The sequence below is a fragment of the Convolutriloba macropyga genome, chromosome 1, assembly GCF_964194025.1.
Source record: "Convolutriloba macropyga chromosome 1, txConMacr16.3, whole genome shotgun sequence".
NCBI lineage: Eukaryota > Metazoa > Xenacoelomorpha > Acoela > Convolutidae > Convolutriloba > Convolutriloba macropyga.
Genome location: NC_134468.1, coordinates 61445344 through 61459029, shown reverse-complemented (window position 1 = coordinate 61459029; position 13686 = coordinate 61445344).

Genomic DNA, 13686 nt, shown 5'->3' with positions numbered 1-13686 from the left:
ATGACTCATAGACATCTAAGTTGCATATCAAAAGTTTAAAAAATTAATGCGATAATCAGCTTGGCTTCTAAGAAAACGGATTGGCATTATTACAGTTAGTTCTGTTTCCGGACACTGTGTACAAAAAAACTGACAATTAAGCAGTTTGAGACTAAATTAGTTTATATCCTGACCTTGCGAACCTGCTTATACAAAAACTTCAAGAAATTGATGTTGGATGAGAATTCATTGAGACAATCTCGACAGCAAGTCAGATAAACCCAATTTTTAAAGGGTGAACAAATTAGACAAAACTTGCTGATGACTCATAAGTCTCTTAAATTGCATATCAAAAGTTGTTTGGAAAATTACTATCGATAAAACATGCGTGCGAAATTGTAAAACAGAATTTCTGCGATATTCGGTTTGGCTTCCGCGAAAACGGATCGGCGTTATTAAAGATAATTCCGTTTCCGAACACCGTTTCCAAAAAATTTGACAAGGAATCAGTGAAAAACCTAAATATTTTATATCTTGACAATGCAAACGTGCTAATACAAACACTTCAAAAACCGATGTTGATGGAAAATTAATTGAGACAATCTTGTTGTATCTAGCAAATCAGAAGCAAAGTGTGCAAATTAGAAATACAGTATGCTAGCAATGGCATGCCGTAAGCTTCTATTTTTGGAACTCTTTTCCTCATCATTTTCGGCAAAGATTGGCGTGAACAACTAACTGATGTACTTTTTCTGGTTTTGCTGAAGATATAAAAATAATAAGTGTTAGCAGCACTATAGTAACAACCCGCCCAATATTGAAGTATCAACACCTAAGTTTCTACCCGAATGACGAATGTTTACTTCAAAAGTAATGAAAGCTAGAACTGTCAAAAACACGCAACTATGACAGTGCAACACGCACTATACAGCAACTGGTAACAAGCAACAAAAAACTCTGAATGAAAAGAGGACACGTACTGGGACACAAAAAGATACATTTGAATGGAGACAAATTGCATTCTTACGCAGCGGAATTATCTGTCTCAAAGGCTGCCGTGGCATTAAACGTGTAATTGAGGTTGGTAAGAACTATAGTGTTGTTGTGCGGAAAAGAAGGGTAACGTCCTAATTAGGCGAGTATTATTTCAATCATCGTATTTGGTTTTTAGAACCTAACATATTTATAAAAGTTTAAAATACAGTGTGTTCTTGCTGTAAATATAGATGCGCTCTTGAAAATTTTCCTAGTGGGTGTTCACCGTACCCTCATTTGAGTGGATGATATCTTTTTAACTGCTATGTCTAAAACATCTTGCATTAGTCAAATACCAAAGGGATTCATATCCCAAGTACACTTTTTGACAAAAGCAAACAAAAAAAAGTAATTTGAGATGGTAACTTGCTTTTTTGGAGGCGAATTTTTACTCCGTCAGCAAAACATTGGCCGTTTATATTTCTTACATCAATCAATACAATCTCATCAGAGATTTAATAGACCCATTTTTGGAATAATTTACAAAATTACAGACAAATGCATCCCAGATATCATTTGGCTGGTCTTTTCTTATTCCCACTGAAATGTGTTCTCAAAATTTCGCATGCATGAGCTATTTGAAACGTTTTTATATGGGGCGCAAAAAAGCAGCATTTGGACTGGAAAATTTTTATCTGAACTACTTCTGTGAAAAATTTGTCAGTTTATCCAAAAATTGAATTCTGAAATTCTGATGTCTAAACGTTGATTGATAAAAAACTTAGAAAACGGCCAAAGTAATGTTCACTTTAGTTGATTCTCAAAGGATGATTTTCAACCGATGTTTCAACAAACTTTTATTGATAAATTCAACAGCAGCCGAGCTGTTTTACTATGGCTCAAGTTGAGATTTCGACAACAGGACGCCTACGAAATGATTGAGCGCCAAGAAGAAAGAGTACTGTGCCATGCTTTTATATTCTTATTTTGTGACCCCGTCAGAATAAGGACCCTGTTCTTTTTCTCACTGCCCTCGATTTTTGCTGGCAGTCTAGTTATTGTTTTCAACGCTAACGGCTGGCTTCTCGAGGGTAAGAGAAGACCTATGGACATTTTTTTGCCATCTAAAATCAACAAGGGACGCTATTCCACATATTGAAAATCTTTTCAAGCAAGCTCAAATTTTTAAAAAGTGAAAAAATTAAATATATTTCGCTAGTGACTCATAGACTTTTAAGTTGCATGTCAAAAGCTAAAAAATTAATGCGATAATCAGCTTGACTTCCAAGAAAACGCATTATTACTGCTAGTTCTGTTTCCGGACACTGTGTACAAAAAAAACTGACAATGAAGCAGTTAAAGAGTTAATTTGTTTATATCTTAACCTGCATATACAGAAACTTCAAAAACCTGATTATGGATGAAAATTCATAGAGACAACCTTGTCGTGTTGAACAAACCGGAACGAAAAAGTGAAAATTAGCAATACGGTATCTGGAGTGCTATAAACTAGCAGTAGCGTACCATACGTTTCTATGCTAGGGCTTCCTTTCTTCGTCATTTTAATCAAGGCTGGCGTGAATGACTAACTGATTTAATTTAATTTATTTTGCTGATGATATGAAATTAATAATTGTTAATAGCACTACAATAACACCTCGCCCTTTATTGAAAGATCAAAATCTAAGCTCCTACTAAAACATGAGGTCACGAAGATTTATTTCAGATGTATTGAAAATTGGTACCGTCAAAAACACGGTTTGGCTCTGGAGGCTGCCCTAGCAGCTATTTTGTCCAATTCTTGCCGAAAAACTTTTGAAACAAAAAACAAATGCAGAGGATGAGATGAGCTCCAGAGAAAGAAAGTATTCGAAACAAAACTCCCTGAGTGTTATGAAAAATTGGTTTAGAATAACAAGGCAATTGCATGCGAGAAGTCCTAGAAGTGATATTAAACGAAATGTCAAACTATGAGTAGGGAGATATACTAAAACAGTGGAATGATAACAATAGCCCCATTTTGGAAAAAAGAGGTGCATGAGCAATTAATATTTTTTAGCAAGCACAAGTTCATGGTGTTTTTATGGAGTCCCAGCCGAATCAGTCCCAACCGCACTTTTAGAGAGTCACAGCCGCAATTCAATGTCTAATTTCTAGCTAGGATTTAAATTTTATCCCATTTCTATCTCGAAATTCTTTTTATATTGTCTGTTTTTGAGCAATTGTATATTGCAAGGGGGTGAAAACACACCTGATATATTCAAAATGCTTCTCTTTACGAGAATTTTGTTCCTACGTTTGACGAAGCACAAAGTCTAATGAAGGAAACAGAAGTCTGCTTGTTGTCAAGCGGTCGGTCCTGTCAACTCCATCAGGAAGCCGATCACGGCAAGCACACAATAGACGTCATTTGGCAACAGAAAAAAATAGGGAACTGCGCATAAACAGAAAGAGATTGCGTAAAAACCAACGAAGAATTTCTTGCGAGGGAAACAAGTTTGTTACTTATGATCATGGTATTCTAGTAAACTTCCCAATATTGGCGCTGATATCCATCATTTTTTATCCCCTCCCCCCCCCGATGGCTGCCCCACAAGTAATTGGAGTTATGCCGAACGGAATTTGGTGATGAAACATGTCAAAAAATTAGAGACGTGAATGTTTTTCCTGGAGCAATGTCTAGAAAACGATTTCTTTCCCAATTTTATGAATATTTGTGTTACGAATAATGACGTTTTCACGGAAAAAGCGTTAGGAAAAATTCAGCGTAGATCAATACTAGACTAGAGGATAAAAGCTGAAACTATGATGGTTGACATGTGGAAAAAAGCGGAAAGTCTCTACTTTCCGCTTTTTTCCACATGTCAACCATGATAGTTTCAGCTTGTCTCCTCTAGTATAGTATTGATCTACGCTGAATTTTTCCTATCGCCTTTTCCGAGAAAACGTCATAGAGGGTCAGAAAATAGGTGCTTCGTTAATTTTAAAAATTTAGCTTTAAAAACCGTTTTCTTTGCTAAAATTTTTTGCTTTTTCAGGGAAAACAATTCAAAGAAGGTGATTCAAACGACTAGACAACTATTGCATTGTCACTATGGACCTCTACGAGAAAGCGAAGACGCAGTCAAAGCACTAGACGGAATAGAAGTACCAGTTTTGGTCAACGAATTTTTGGCTAAGCGACCAAAATTTTTAGTAAAAAAGAGATTTAAGGAAGCCCATTTTCCAGCGGATGTGAATATGTTATTGATTACTCTGCCAAAATAAATTTATTGGGTTGAAAAAAGTCTGTGATGTGCGGAAATCAGCCAAATGGTGCACTAAAATCAGATGATAGAAGATTGTCAATGGTGACAATTTTTTTTAAGAATGTGCTGTTAACGGTACGTTTTGATAAAAATTAAGGGATTTTATGTAAAGAATAAAACAATATTTTCTCGAATAGAAACAAGAAAAGACGACGTAATCCTCAAAATATAAAAAGATAATAACCGAACGTTAGTTGAAATAAAAAAAATCTGCTAACGGAAACAATTCACTAAAAATTACAGAGAAAGGGCGAACAACCAGCGACATTGAATGGATGGGCAACACTTGACAAGATTTTTCCAGTATAGAAACAACAATTGACGAGACAAACCTCGAAATAGAAAAAAATTACCTTTACTTGAAAAAACAAAGTCTCGTTACTGAAACATGATATTGAAAAATACGGCAAACCGTCAAGTTAAATGCGAGGTTTTATGAGCTGCCAAAAAATTCACAATGTCTCCTAGCATCGAATCAATAAATGATCAGATAATTCACAAAAAATAAAAAAGATATTAACGGAAAATTACATTAAATAAATAAAGCAAAGTCTTATTACGCAAACAGCTTATCAAAAATGACGGAAAACGGTCACACCATCAGCTCAACTCTATAGATTGGCAAAGGTTCTGAGCAATAATACACCTATGCCCCCGTTTTATCCTCCCCAAAAAATTCGTACTGCAATTTAGAAAAAATTTTATCTCACTTTATTGAAAAGCTACCGGGAGCTAACACCAAAAGTTTGATTCTGATGGCAAGACAAAAACATTAAATTCTTCATTTTAAATAGAATGAGCATATTGTATCACTAGACTTTGATAGTCTCTACACCAATGTTTTCGTCTTTGAAGTCATCACAACTGCCTTACGATGTCTTCAACTTATTCCAGTGACACCCCTCCCATTATTGAAAGGTCAACATCTGAATTTCTACTCAACCTAGTGGTCAGAAATTTTTATTTCAACAGTGATGACAGTTGGTAATAAAAAAAGACGTTTCGGCAAACTGGGTTTCCCTGGCAGTTATTTTGGCCAATATTTAGCGGAAAAAGAAATTTCTTTTCATTAGAAACTATATGCTGAGCTCTGGAAAAGTTAAAACTTCGAAGCAAAATTTCCCTGATTTTTTTTGATAAAAATGCGGTTTGCGTGGTTTGGAACAGCATGTCTGTTGAATGCGAAAAATCTGAAAACTTCATTTGCATTAATTAACAGAAAAAAATCAAGGAGCAACAATAAATTATGTTATTTGTTGATTTGAAATGGTCTCATTGTGAAAACACATGAATTGACAACTGAACAATGAAGAAAAACTTTGAAAGTGAAGCAAACGAATCATTTGCACACTAAAAAACGACTCCAATAATGTGCGTCAATTATGAAATAAAATGAATAAAAATGTAGTGATCAGAATTGAAAAAATTGATAAATGGGCGTCAACTGGCATCGTGGATACCGCAGTCTACTTGGTGAACAAAAAGTCTCTTGTGAATGATGTCAAAATCACACCAGGAACAATATTGAATCTTTATAGCTGTCTTACAATATTGAAACTTCCAAGAAGAAAAAGTTGTTATGGTTAATATTTAAGGGCTTTTTTGGTCTACAAGCTGCTGCAATATTTTGACGAAGCACTAAGGTCAACAAAAACGTGTGGCGGAAAAATCAATTTCCGGAAAATTGGATGCTAGGCACTGTAAATCAGGCAAATAGAAAATTCTAGGTGACTGAGAAAAGACTGTAGAAACAAACGCAAATCAAAAGTTATAATAAACCAGAAACAGATGTCCCCACTTTTCTAAAAACTAATTAACAACCAATAGGCATTACACAAAGAGAAAGTTTACAAAAAATAACGCCTTCTACAGTGATATATGCAACAGGGAAAACCTCGCGATGAGCACCGGAAACAGTAACTGAGATTATATTAGGTTGCTTGATTCCAACATGACATTCCAAGAAACTCTAACTTTATTGTTTTAGTTCTTAATTGAAGTTAATTCCTATAAAGTATGTTGCCTTTTAGTTGATGATGCTAGATAAAAGAAAAAGATTTGTAAAAATTTAGTGATACATATAATTCTATAAAAACATTCCGTGAAAATAAATTCTGATAAGTTCTCCCATGAATTCACTCTTTTTATGATATCGTAAGCTATTTGGAGCAGGGATACTAATACATCTCTTAGGATTTTCAATGACCTTTGATACAATGACATTCAACGCAATGTGAGCAAAATGAGGAAAATTATAATAATTAACCACGTGCTGAAAACAAATGTTCAAAACTTCAAACGATATTACGAAAATCAATTGGCCTTTTCGAGCTTGAGACTCTTAAGCATAAAGCAATAAAGCAATTCTAAGCAAGTGATTCAATTAATGTTGCACACAAACTTCTGGTCTGCCGAAAAACAGATTAAGGATAAAATAGTCAAAACATTAGGCACCAAAAGCATTAACTTTCTCAAAAATATTAGCAAAAATCTAAAACGGGAAATTTAAAGGGGAACTTAAAAGCGGACCTTCCACTAGATAGCACACCCGCCATGTTATAAAAGTTGATTAATTTGCATAGCAAGGTTGATCAACCTAAATTTGTGACCCGGTAAAGTTATCTAGTTGGAAAACTATATCTCAAGGTTTACAAAAATATTTTTTTTGAATCTTCGGGGAAAACATTCTCTCTCTCTCTCTCTCTCTCTCTCTCTCTCTGTGTGTGTCCCTTTCTCTCTCTCTCTCTCTCCCTTCCTCTCTCTCTCTCTCTCTCTCTCTCTCTTTCTCTCTCTCTCTCTCTCTCCCTCTCACTCTCCCTCTCCCTCTCTCTCTCTCTCTCCCTCTCTCTCCCTCTCTCTCTTTCTCTCTCTCTCTCTCTCTCTCTCTCCCTCTCTCTCTCTCTCTATCTCTCTCTCTCTCTCTCTCTCTCTCTCTCTCTGTCTCTCTCTCTCTCTCTCAGTTCTCCCGGTATAAATTTTTGTTTAGGCTCCCTCCCCCGAAGTAAGAACACTAAATTCGCACGCAAAAATTGGCCGCATTGTTTGAAGGGGGATTAAGTGGAACCCAATTTCCAATCTTTTGCATTCTTTTAGTGCATTGCTTTTAGTGCATTCTTTTGAATTTCTTTTTAAATTCCACAAAAAAATAACCGAAAAAGATGCGATCAAAGGTCAACAATAAAGACAAGAAAAAGACGCCATCGAAGTCAGGAGCAGGTCAAAATGTCCGATCTTCAAATCCAGAAACAATCTCAGGGATCACACCGCAGCGTTGCTACAAGGCTTAACAATGAGGCTGAAAACATCGTGTCAAAACATCAAGACATCATTTCAGAAGAAGATAGGAATCAGGTAGCAACATTTTGCACCCGAAAGCAATTTTGTGGTAATTTTGGAACAGGAACTTCAACAGAATTTAAAGCAAGCTGAAGCACTTGTCAAAGACATTCTGGAGTCCAAGAAAGTTGATGAAAAGTTGACACAGAACATTGATGCAATCAAACGCTTCACGAAACGTTCTGAGTGACCTTCAACAGCAGTGGACACGTCAAAACCATCGACTTCAACGCTTTCAAACACTCTGAGTGACTCAGCCAACATCAATTTACTAAAACTAAATCTGCCATTATTTTTGGGTAATTATATAGAATGGACATCGGTCTTTGATTTGTTGATTTGTTCAAAGGAGCAGTCATCGACAACAGTTCTCCTCAAGGATATCAGAAGTTGCAGTATCTGAAAATAAATGTAATAGGTGATGCCGCCAAACTGCTTCCCTTGATATCAGTTACCGATCACAACTTCGACATTGCTATGAATACTCTGATAAACAGATACGAGAACAAGAGGATCATCATTCGCACACATCCGCAATCAATTGTTTCGTATCGATCACTGACAACGGATAATGCAAGAGACTTAAGAAACTTTACTGATGCAACGGACGAACGGCGACTAGCGTTGCAATATTTGGCTGAATCAGTCAACAAAGAACACATTTTTTTGTCTACTTGATCAGTGAGAAGCTGCCCACAGAGACAAGAAAACAATGAGAGGTATTCTCAAAGGGCACGGAACCTCAGACATATGCAGAGCTCAGACTTTTCTTAGAGGGTCGCGCACAAGCACTCAAGGAAACAACGCCAAATGGAATTGGAGCGAAAAAAACTCAAGTGAACGGGAATTCACGATACTTGAACACACATTTGGTGACTTTCGAGGAAAAAAATGCGAATGTTGTAAAGAAACGCAAAACATGTTCAAAAGGAGAAAGATCATGAAACTTTCGGTAAAGGAACGTGAGGAGATAAAAAACTTAGAAAACTCTGTTTCAATTGTCTGCGACCGGGACACAGATCAAAAGACTGCGATGGATTGAAGTGCATGCAGTGTGGTAGAAAGTATCATACTCTTCGTCATAGTGAAAACATTCTTAACAAAAACACCAATCAGCAGACAACTAGCGGAACAGGAAACTTTCAAGCGAATGACCAACAGAAGAACAAGGCTACAGCAACAACAGCAGTTGCAAAATCGAAGGATGAAAACAAGTTCACAGGAGCAATGACTCAACGAACTTCAGAAGAAGTCTTTCTTCAAACTAAAAAGGTTTCCGTTAATTTTCATGGCGACAAAATTCAATTTAATAAACATCCAGACTCAGCTTCACAAAACAACCTTATAAACGGAGCAGCAGTACAAAGCTTACAATTGAAGAAGAAATGCAGCAAAACAAAAGTTTTTGGACTACGTGGGACAACTAAAGACAACCAAGGTTAAATGGACCTTCTTATCTCATCAAGGAACAGATCATTAGCTGTTAATATTAGTGAGTCAGTTTTGACAAAAATGAGTATTACTCTGCCATCACGGTTCATTGACACCAGGCAATGGGAAACAGTAAAGGAGTTGGAGCTTGCTCACACAGACTTCAACAAGCCGACATCAATTGACCTCTTGATCGGAACATTTCATTATGAAAAAATAATGATTGGCAACAATCGAAAAAAGGACCATAACTGTGGAATAATATATAGGCTATCAATGTTCGGTTGGGTCGTTGTTGGAAGGAAACACACAGAAAAAACCATCCAAACGATCTGCAGACTCTCTTTGTTTCCTCAGAGACAGACAAATTGCTGCGTTTTTGGGAAACAGAAGAAATTTCAGCAGCGCAACTTCGGACAACCGAAGAAAAACGCTACGCTGATCACTTCAAAGAAACAACTAGAAGAAGCCCTGAAGGTCGGTTCATAATGAAACTTCACTTCAAAAACGAGACAAAAGCATTAGGAGATTTACTTCAACAAGCCAAAAAACGACTCTGTAGTCTTCTATTCAGATTGGAAAGACAGCCCAATCTTTGTAAAAGATACGCACAGTTCATTGGAGAGTTCCTTCATCTCAGAAACAAGCAGAAAATTCCAACATCAGAACTTACAAAACCTGTCGAAGACAGCTACTATCATTGTCATCATTGTTCGTTCAAAGAATCAGGCACTACCACCAAGTTGAAAGATGTTTTCGACGGATCCGCAAAAACGACAACAGGAGTATCTCACAAAGAAAGACTCATGGTGGGACCAAAAATTCAGAATTACTTTTTCAGCAGTTTTATTCAATTTCGACTGCATCAAATAGCTCTTTCTGCTGAAATTGCAAAAAATGTACAGACAAGAGGAATTTGACAATGATTACCACCGATTATTGTGGAAAGATCCAATTTCAAACGCGATTGAAACTTATCGTATGACTAAGGTAACATACGGCATTGCTTCTTCGACTTTCCATTCAATTCCACACTTAAAAGTTCTAGTCAAAGAAATAATAATCACAAAACTTCATTTGTCACTAACAACTGTATGTGGATGATCTACTCGCAGGATTCAAAACTTCAAAAACCGACGAGAAGCTTCAAGACGCAACTATTACGCTTCTTGCTTCAGCGCATTTTGATATACAGAAATGGATATCTAGCGGCTCAAGATTGTATCAAGACCAGCTGCCATTTTCGGAGAAACTGAAGACAAGAAGTTAATTGAAAGCTAAGACTATGTCATTAGGACTCTTGGGAAAAATTGGAATCCAAATCCTGATCAATTTGGTTTCACATTAAAACTTGACAAGGAAACTCCATTTATTAAACGTCAAATCCTCTCAGGAGTTTCACGTTTATTTGACTCACTCGGATGGCTATGAGCAACAGCTATTAAACATAAATCCTTTGTTCAACTATTGTGGATGGACAGGCTTGGCTGTGATCAACATTTATCGGACCCAATTCTACAGCAGTACCGTCAACTTTCAGCACAACTGAAGGATCTAGAAAAAAATTAGTCTTCAACGGAAGGTTCTCAAGCCAGCCAAGATATCAGATTTGCAGTTGCACTTCTTTTGCGACGCTTCAACTACAGCATATGCTGCTGTCGTTTTCATCAGACAGGAGACAGAGGACTTCATTGAAAAAATTGCTTACAGCAAAGACAAGAGTTGCACCAATCAAATCAATTTGTGTGCCAAGGTTGTAACTTTGAGCTGCCCTGCTAGGAGCTAAGCTTGTTCATGCAGTGACGAATGCTATTAGCGATGAACAATTTCCAATTCGAAAGGATTTTGCGTGGTCAGGTTCTACGGTTAGCATTGCCTGGCTACAAGATTATCCGAGGAAATGGAAAACATTTGTCGCCGACTGAGTAGCACAAATACAGGAAATTATTCCAGCCAGTAATTGGAAATTTTCTCCAATGGAAGATAATTGAGCGGATTTTGCTGCAACAGAATTAGCAGCAGCTGATTTGTTGAACCATATGCTGTGGTGGAATGGACCAGAGAGGTTGCTGCAACCTGAAAACTCTTGGCCTTCACTTGACATCTTGTCACCTACAGGTGAATAGACCAAAAAAGAAGTAAATGTGCAATCTGAGAACATCAGCACCAGGAACGGCAAGGTCACGGGAACTCTTTAGTTACCAATGCTCCTCAACGTTTAGGTAGGGCCGGAGGCCCGGGTTGTTTTGTCAGCGCCAGGGACGCGGACAGAACTTGCAGCTCAAATTCAACCGGTACTTCTGAGGGTTTAGGTAGGGCCAGGGGCCCAGGCAGTCTTGTCATCGCCAGAGGTGCAGGTTAAATTATGAGCTCTTTTTCTACTAGTTCCCTAGGTATATGTAGGCCGGGGACCGAGGTAGTCTTATCAACGCCGGGGGGGGGCAGTTGAAAATGGGTGCTCAGTTTCTACTACTAATTCCTTAGGTAGGGCCGGGGGCCCAGGTTTTCCTGTCAGCGTCGGAGGCGTGGATGGTGTCGAGGACTCAAACTCTGATCTCAACCTTGGTCTAGGTTAAGCCTGGGCCCTGGTGATCAACTGTTCACCGTGTGTGCCCGGAATACCCACAATTCTAGCAAAAGAGTACATCAATTCAATAAAGATGAAATCAGTGAAAAACAATTTTTCGTTAACGCCTATGGAGCAGTAACTAAAGGCCGACAAAGAAGACAAAAACTTCCTTGAAGCAGCAATCTGTACAGCATCTCACCATTTTTGATGGAGAAAATGAGGTGATTCGACTTAGAGGACGCCTAGCCAAATCACATTACGCAATCGACAAAAAACTTCCAGTTCTTATTCCAAGGAAATCGATAATCAATGAAATGCTTAATCAAGAAGCACACCAAAAAACTTCACGGAGGAACGCAAGTTATATACGCTTCGACGAACTATTTGGATACCTGGAGGGTTTTCTGTAGTGAAAGGTATCTTATACAGATTCAAACTAAGTATCCGTTTTGATGCCAACCTGTTACAGCCTCAGATGGCAGATCTACTGCGAGAACAAGTAGTGCGTGCCGTTCAGCGACTATTCAACAACTTTCATTGGAACCAGGGAGAGCTGGAGTTTCGACAAGCCTTAGCTACTCACGAGTTTGAAGGTTTGATATCAACGTTTGGCAAGGAGAACAATTTTACTTGGCATACTATCCCCCCGAGAACATCAAACTTTGAAGGGCTATGGGAGGCCGCTGTCAAATCTTTGTATAGTCATTGTACAGTAGCATGGGAAGAACAAAACTGTTTTTCGAAGACTTCACAACATTGTTGTCACAAATTGAGGCAATCTTAAATTCAAGGCCTATTACGTCCATTTCAATTGATGCCAATGATGTCTTAGCACTAACACCAGGACAATTTTTGACAGGATGACACATTGCCTGAACCAAGAACAACAAGAAAAGAAACAATTTCATTGACACGGCAGAAGAAGAGGGCGGACAATCTTATCAGAGACTTTTGGAAGTTGTGGTCAACAGAATATTTGTCAAATTTACGACAACGGAAAAAATGGTATACTGGACAAACAAATATTGACATCAATGGTGAAGAATTAATCAAGTAAGAAAACACACCACCCACTCATTGGCCAATGGGACGAATCTTTAAGGTGTTTGATGGAAACTCTAAAATAGTTCGAGTTGTTGAATTTTAGACATCATCTGGACTATTTATACGACCAGTCAACAAACCTGTCATGTTATAGAAAGACGGTATTGGCATACCGTCATAAAGATCTGACAAGGTAGATGAAACAATTGAACAACAGAAAATACAACTGTAGAAAACGGGCAAAGAAGAACTGATTGATTTTAATAAGGTATCAAAAAAACTTTCCATAGGTTTCTGAGGAATAATATTTAACGCAATTGATCACTTAACAAAATGCCAGTTTTATTTATACAATAAGAATGTTGAACCAGTTCATAGAGGCTGCGCTGATACGACCTACAATGACTTTTGATTCAATTACCTTCACTGCGTCAACATCTTTATGCTTGCATAGCCAGACTTGCACGCCGTGTTGGCAACAGGGATTGGCTATCAGTAAGCAAAGCAATCAGTTAGTTGAATATAGGGTTCATTGCGCTCTTTTTAGCACCGAATCAATTTTTAGACAGTAAGGCAATTGTTTTGAAAAATCCTTTTGTCACCCGCAATCCATGGATGCAAAAAAATAACTGAAAAAAGACCCGGCGTAGGTCCAATACGTGTCTAATTATTCACATTTCTCCTTGGATAGAAATATAAAGTTTCTGTCAGTAGATTTACTGCTTCTAGGCAAAAGCACAAGGTTGTGTACAGGACAAATGTGTGCAATCGATCGTGCCACAAAAAAAATGAGAGCAGATGACTTCAATGAAAAAGAAGTACGAGTTGTTTTTCCTAGTTGTTGGAATAAACTTTTTTTTCAAACATGTAAATTTTCATGTAAATTAATAATATAACCGAAAGGTTAAAGTTTACATGCCTTCAGAATAATCAGGAATATGTATTGAAATAATCAAAATTACACTTTAATCTTCTGGTTATTAATTGATGTTACCCACTAAGCTGTTCGTTCCACTATATATAGAAATAAGACACGAATGATCC